The sequence below is a fragment of the Dendronephthya gigantea genome, unplaced genomic scaffold (genome assembly GCF_004324835.1).
Source record: "Dendronephthya gigantea isolate DGI-Jeju-01 unplaced genomic scaffold, DenGig_1.0 000835F, whole genome shotgun sequence".
NCBI classification, from domain to species: Eukaryota; Metazoa; Cnidaria; class Anthozoa; order Malacalcyonacea; family Nephtheidae; genus Dendronephthya; species Dendronephthya gigantea.
The window spans coordinates 6,879-15,128 of NW_021163845.1; the positions used below are offsets into that span (position 1 = coordinate 6,879).

General features: G+C 32.9%; 1 long non-coding RNA gene across 1 annotated transcript; it reads left to right on the plus strand.

Annotated features, from left to right (window-relative positions):
- Positions 1–3,904: 3,904 nt before the first annotated feature.
- Positions 3,905–4,976, plus strand: LOC114544543. The gene is made up of 3 exons (XR_003690459.1): positions 3,905–4,054; positions 4,352–4,551; positions 4,649–4,976. It is a non-coding gene; the product is annotated as an uncharacterized LOC114544543 (long non-coding RNA).
- Positions 4,977–8,250: the final 3,274 nt, after the last annotated feature.

Sequence of the window (8,250 nt, forward strand, 5' to 3'; positions counted from 1 at the left end):
ACTTATCACCAGAGAGATAATTAGTCCAGCTGCACCTTGGTACACTGAACAAATTAAAAACGAAAAACGTATCAGAAGAAACTCGAGCGGGTATGGCGTAAGTCAAAACAATCCTGTGATCGTCTAAAAGACAGTCAGCCATGTCGCCGTGTCAGTGAGCTATTATCGGAAAGTCGTACTCGTTACTATTCTGAAATTGTTAGAGATAATGGGAGTGACCAAAGGCAATTATTTAAAACCATTGGAAAGTTTCTACATCATACCCCTGATTCTTAATATCCTGTGTGCCAATCTGATCAGAATCTAGCTAACAATTTTATGACTTTCTTTGAGGACAAAATTTTGTAATAATGTAATATTTTGGTATTTTGATTTTTGTTTAAGTTCGTGATGTATTTTTATGTAGCCTCAGTCTTATGCTAATGGGAATTTTTTTTAGATGTGAAGAGAGGACGGCCATCCGAATTAAAGTACTAAATGTGCTTTGTAACATATTAGGAACGTTATCTCTACTATATGAGGTATAAAATATTGGTACTTTGAATAAATTTTAGTCCATTTTTCTAGACATTAGTACGGTGGCCCAGAGGTGCAAAACACAAACGCAAATTCAAAACACAAACGAAATTCAAAAAACATAAACGCAAATCATGAAAGCACGAACGCAAATTCAAAACAGAAACGCAAATTCAAAACACGAACGCAAATTCAAAAAACGAACGCAAATTCAAAACACGAACGCAAACTCAAAACACTAACGCAAAACCAACAACTTGAACGCGGAGAAAAAGGAAGTACAGACTGGTACAGACATACCCTGTCAGTAAAAGGAAGCCTATTTTCGCTGAGTGCAAGCATTAGCGCCATGACAAACACGTGGTTCTTCCAATCTGGCTTGTATCAAATTTGCAAATAAGGTAAGCTTTGATTTTAAAAAACCTTTAAAAGTTATTTTTATGGGCATTTCCTTCCATTTTTATACTTTTTGGAAATATATTTGCGCAGCGTACCGTAGTGTTCACAACTTAGAATTGGCACAAATCACAACATCATTTTTATGCAAATGTATATGTATATTAGTTGTATAATAAATTCACATTGGATGATAGGTGGTACACATTCCCCATCATGTACTGTACTAGAATTAGGTTTTGCGCATATAAGCAAGTTTTTTTTGTTTTAGTTTGGGAATGATCTCTTTTAAATATAAACATTTTTATCTGCTTTGTGTACTTCCCAATTGATTTGACCAAAACTGTATTAATTAATATTACATTGTATTAATGATGAGGCGTCAATAAAGTTATAAAAATTTAATTTTTAACTGCATATATATATATATATATATATATATATATAATATATATATATATATATATAATAGATGTTTTGTCCATCGTGCGGAAACCTATGTGTTAACAGCAATGAAAATTTTTGCAATTCCTGTGGCTCAGCATTAAAAGACGGAAATCTTACAAAGCCCAAGGAAATGTCAAATAATGCAAGTGGTGGCTTAAAAACTTTAACTTTTGAAGAATTTCTGAAGAGAGGATCAAGCAGAGAAACTAAAGACCAAGAACAACGTCAACAAACCTTTAACGAAATGAAAAAAAGAAAATCAGATGAAAGAACGAAATCATTAAAAAAAAAGAAGGAAGAAATTGTAAAGGTTTGTTTATCATTTCACACTATACTAGAGATTGACACATGACGGGTTCCCCTTATCATCATATATTTTCTAAAGTTATAAGACATTGATAAATTTGGCAGTACAACTTAGCAGTAATAGTAAACTTAATATTATTTTGGTAGATAGCATTTGGTTTAGCATTTATACAGTTGTCATATCAGTTTACATGATGCAATCTATGATTATTATGAAATATATATAGATAAATAGTGGGTTGGTAGAATGTGGAGTAGCAAGGCAGCTAAAAGTCAAAAAAGGTTCTCTTCTACCTCTCGATTTTAAAAAAAGAAAATGATTCCAGTTGTAAAGTGAAGAGTTTAGGGATGGACAAGCAGTTGGCTCATAATAAACACCTGAGGGATTCTGGTGACTTTGATTGTGTTCTGATGTACCCAGACTTTGGTCTGGTTAACACTATTCCAGGAACTTCACAGCCATTTACAGTTGAGAGATATAAGGAAGCAATTGGAAGGCCTTATAATCGAGTCAACTTGTACTTGTGCAAGGTCTCTGACTTAATTTAAAGTGAGGATTATTTACCTATAACAAACTGATTTGCATGTAATTAAAGCATATACAGTACAGTTCTCCAATCATGTATGTTAACATCAGTTTTAATTTTTTCAACTTTTAATTCTTGTCACCCTCAATTATGATCTTTTATGACAAAATCCATACAGAAATGATGAAATCAGGTCAAGTTATATTTTTGGCCCTGAAAATCAGTCCCATGTTGTTGGATATAAAAAGTACCCCAAAAACCAGGACTTCATGATGTTGTGTGACATAGGACTTAGGATGGCCCCACACTACAATGCTATAGGGCCTATAAGAAACACCTAATGACAATAATGACATAAATGTTGCTATAATGCTATATTTATATGTTTGTAGTTGCCAATGATATTGAGAATACTGAAGATGAATCTCTGGGTAATTATGAATTTAGTGTGGTAAAAACAGTACTGTTATCAACTGACAACCAATAAAATAGAACCAACTGATTAAAAATTTTCATTTCAAATTTCTTACTCCTGTATATTTAGGACCACACAGCCCCCAACAATTAACTCTCAGGACTGGAATAGCAACCAAACTATGTTAACTCCTAACAAGCAGGCAATTTTTTGCTATGATTACCAAACAAGTACCTCTGAAACCCAAGCGAGTATCTCCGCCACCAAAGCAAGTATCTCTGATGCCCAAGAAAGTACCTCTGGTAACCAAGCAACTACCTCTATCAACCAGGCAACTGAAACAAATATCACTGAAAATTTTTTATTTCTAGAAGATATATTTGAAGGTTGGAAATATCATGCATGGAAGGCCCTCTAATTCCTATCGAGTATTGTATTGCATATCACATATAGAATAGTCATTTTTAATTTTTCTGGATATATAGTTGAAACAGAAAACGTCAACAACACTGCCCTTACGAAAATGTTCTATAGAATCCTATAGAATATGCTATAACATATTCTAAACCCATAGAATATTCTATAGGACTTCTTATCCTATAGCATATTCCATTGCCATATTCTATAGAATTTAGAGATGCTATAGAATATTCTATGCACATTCACAGTAAAATATATTCTATAGAACATGCTGTACACAATATTCTATAGAATTTAGAGATGCTATAGAATATTCTATTGCACATTCACATTAAATATCCAATAATATAATCTATAGAATATGCTGTACACAATATTCTATAGAATATAGTTATACAGAAGACCTTTATGCAATTTAAAAATAACATTTTTACTACACTATTCATTGGTCGAGAATTATATTGCATTTTTGTAAGGTTCTCTCGACATACTTTTAAAGTCTTAAAGTTAAAATTCTCAGCAGAAATCATTCGTTTTGTAAAGACAATTCACGAATATTTCACACATATGACATATCTCATATGAGTCAATCTGTTTCATAATATGCCCGTTCGCAGGTTAGATGGCGGGCGTTTTGCCAAACAAGGCTGCAAGGTTATGTGGGACTTGTTTAACCGCCACGCATTATTTTCAAATTTTGAGCGCGTATTTGTCTGTAGTTTTCATCCGTTGATTCAACGTTTTATAACTGATACTGGTAGAATTTAGTGCGTTTTTCTTTCGTATTTTAACATAAAATACGCATTCTTTGAATTTGTCAAAGAGGAATCATAGGAGGGTGGTGAAACGCGCTTTAGTATGCGAGAGAATCAGAAGATATGGATAATTTTGTAAATGCGTGAAAGGTGACCAGGATCGTGAGAAAGAAAGGCTATGGCAATGAGAAATTTCTAAAGTTAAAAAAATAATCAAAAGTTCATTGACCCATCTACAACAACATGTGTATCTAAAGTATTGGAATTCAGTGGTGAGTGTGTTTTGTATATGCTATAAATGCTATATGTTTGTATAGGCAACATATGTTCTGTATACCATTATAATTAATCTCATAAATTTTTATTCACCTTTAGATTAAACTTTTTATTTGAACATTTTATTTACACCTTTTATTTATACCACCATAAATAGAGCCATTCCAACTAAAAATTATTTCTGTCAAGACATTTGCACTAGCTCTAGATAAATTTTATATATCATTAAAATTGAATTAAATATAAGCTAGGTCTCAAGTGTTTAATTGTGTGTTTACTGTTAAAATTTACAGATTTCCTTTTGTCCAAGCATCACACTAACCAAAGGTCAAAATGGAGCTCTATTAAAGCAATACTAAATGTGAAAGGTTTTGTTTATGCAGTGCCGTGGATGCAAGAACAACTTTCCATCACTGGAAAGGCTTCAAATGCCTAGCTTAATTCAAAGAAAAGGATGCAAAACCAAAGCCAGAGAAAGTTAAGAGTATATATGGTAAGCAGTATAATTGTTAGTAATTATGTCTGGTCTAAGTTAATATATCTTATATACATATCTTGGTTCAGTTATTGATGAGTTTTACCTTTTCTAGCTGTGTCTAAAGTATAGTGCAAAAAGGTTTGAGGGAAAAGAGGCAGACATATGACAAGTTATGGCACCAAAGATTAATAATATTGTGCAAGTTGAGAAAACCAAGTTGAAAGCATCTGGACATCAGTAACTATATGACATTCCATTTTCTACTATTTACATGTTCTGTACATGTAAATATATTTAGTATAATAGCCTAGTTATATTTTTGCTATTTTCTTGCACAGTCATTTTATTTGGTGGGAAAACTGCAGTATGGTAATAATTTTATCTAGAAAATATTGAATAAATTTATACATTCATAAAAAAACCAAGCTAAAATATTTCAATTTCAGTACACCATATTGTTTTCAATTACTTAGTGCATAATATTTCAATTGAATCCTCCTCAAAATGTGTGAAATGTATATAATTTTACTTAACTACAATTTAAGCTAAACAGCCTTCAAACAACCGGCTGCAGTTGTTTTATCCACGAAACAAAATGGTTATTTGACAGACTTAATTACCAGAACTAGAGTTCTACATGCAGATTAAAGTTATATGGACACTTATAGGACTTGTTTTTTATTCTTTGTTGTATAATATGTATTTCAATTTCTTTAATCTCTAGATTTATTTATATGTAATTTAAGCAAGGCATTTTCATTAAATCTTTGCATCAATTGAACTTTAAATAAATAAATTTGTTACATATATTTGGGAATATTTTATTTGTTTGTATGTCTCACTCTTGGCAGAAAGAAGTTTTGATTATGTTGTTATAAAGTGATATATTTCAAAGTCGAAACATGGACGAATGTTGAATATACCATTTATCATCCAATAGCATATTTAATAGATTATCCTATAAAATATACTATAGAATACATATTCTATGGAACATTTCATCACATATTCAATAGGATCATTAATGGAATATTCCATAGATTGAAAATATTTTATGGAACATTTCATATAGGATGTCATAGAATATGTGTTAGAATGTTCCATAGAATACCAGTATTCTATAGAACATTCTAATGAATGTTCTGAAGGATATTCTATTGAGTATTCTATAAAACATGGCATATGTTATAGAATATTCTATTAAAGGTGCTATAGAACGTGTTGTAGAACGTTCCATAGAATAGGTTCCAAAATCCCTTAGAATATTCTATAGGATATTCAGTAAAAAATTTTAATGGAATATTCTATAGAACATTTTTGTAAGGGTGAGGTCATATCCCTGACATCGTTGGAAGAAATGGAAAATGAGGTCTTGGTTATCCATAGAACTCAAGTAAAGAATGATTTCCTTTACTATTTTGCTAATAGTAACATTTTAAACAAGTTCATAAGTGTACAAATAATCGATCCCAGAGGTATTGTAGAGAAAGGTGTAGGTAGCGGGGCTGTACGAGATGCGATTTCCATATTTTGGAAAGATATCTGCAATAGCTATATGCTCGGTGAAGCTGAAAGGGTACCAATAATTCGTCATGATGTGTCTAAGTGCATGTGGCAGGCTCTCGCCAGAGTCCTACTCAAAGGTTATGTGCAAGAACACTATTTGCCTATTCAAATATCCCAGTCTTTTTAAGCTGCTGTCTTTTCGGGAAGGAATCTGTCACTTCTGAGATGTACTTTAACTCTTTTATGAAGTATATCTCTAGAACCAAAGCCATCTTAGTAGAAAAAGTTCTTTCTTCCTCTGTAAGTGTTGATACTGAAGAGGTTTCAGATCTTTTAACGGCTTTTAAGTGCAAGAAGATTGCTACGCCTGAAAACTTTAAGGATCTGATTATTGAAATAGCACATAAAGAATTGGTGCAGAAACCAAGATATGCATGTGACTGTTGGTCAGAAATCTTAGTACCTTTGAAATCTTTTATCACTTCTAACGACGCCTTGTTTCAGATATACACCTCTTTTTTTCCTACTGCGAGCAGAGTATGTAAGCTCATTAAAGCTGAACCAAAATCCCCTGCTGAGAATGAATCATTAAATCATTTAAAGCGTTGGATCAAAGGTCTTAATACGAATTATCTTAAACACTTCTTGAGAATATCCACCGGATCCGATATTATTTTAGTTGAGGAGATTTCTATCGCATTTACCTCTTTGGTTGGTTAAAGTCGTTCGCCAGTGTTTCATACTTGTGGAGCAGTGATAGAGCTCCCATCAACTTACAACGATTTTGGCGATTTTAGAGAGGAATGGTGCAGTCTTATGTCTCACTCAGACATTGATATGGCATTAGTCTAAGGCCTGTGTTAGACGTCGCATTTTAGTCGCGTCGAATCCAATTCAAACAATAGATAATAAGATAAAACTCATTAAACTTCATTATCATCTCATTATCTATTGTTTGAATTGCATTCGACGCGACTAAAATGCGACTTCTAACACAGGCCTAACTGACGTGAATGGGTGATTAAGGTGTTTGTTATCCCACGTTTTGTATAAGGCAGAAGTTGTTTAATATTACATGTTTCTTTTATGTTTTTTGAAGTAATTACTTGAGTTTCTGTATCTTTAGAAGTCTCATAAGAATTATTTGTTCATATTGCTTATAACATGCATATTAGTTACTAAAACTTTTAGTACACACTATATATGTAAAGTTATATACTGTTGTAAAGTTCATATTATCAGTTTTAACAAAGAACACTTAAATAGGTGGCAATTGAAGCAATTAACGTTAAATTTAATTTGAAACCTCGTAAACTTTTGGCGGTGAAATTCGTGGCTTCTATACATTCGGCTGATAAATTTTTGCTTATGACATGGAATTGCAAGCAATTTCCTCCATTTGTAAAAAGGTGTTTCCTATATAATTCTATGGCTTATATTAGGCAACTTAAGCAACGATAACGTTGACGTCCTGGACGTTAACTGTACTTTCGTACTCCCATTTACCAGTAAGGATAAAGGTCAGCTTAAGAGCTGCTTTCCAGTTACGCGTTTTTTATATGTCTATGTTTTATATGCCTAAGTTTTTGAAGTGGTTTTTCTTTCGTGTTCTCGTTGCTTAAGGTCCCTACTTGTTTTATACTACGTTGGAATATGAATTCACTTAGTTTGTTAGATTTTTTCGTTGTTTTTTCTTGGTTCACACTTGGGCTGATAATCATTGAGAGAATCGTTCCATGTTGTTGGCTCCTGCAGTTGTAATATTGAAAAATTATAATTAAAATATTACTTTGTGTATTTCGTCATCTTCAACGGCAACGTTGCCTTCGATCGCTTGGATATCATGTTGCAGGCACTCCACCTTATGATCAACCGCGTCAACTGACTCGGGCAAGAAAAAAAGTTGATCAGAAATGCCATGAGTAGTGTGGTATCTGGATTTTCTAACATAATAGGCATTCCAGGACTTTAATAGCCTTTAGGGAATCCCTCATCACTTTAATGAAACAAAACCAAAGACATTCCAGCTGAAGTATATTGCTTGTGTCAACAATACCTCTGTCTACCAAATCTTTAAAAAAATTAATCCACCACGATGCCCACGACCGACGTAGCATGGCCCACCACGCCTCTATACGCTGATTGCTGTGTGACGATCCATAGCGATGTGCTTTTATCCCATTATAGTGATCTCTGTGGTTTCGACGT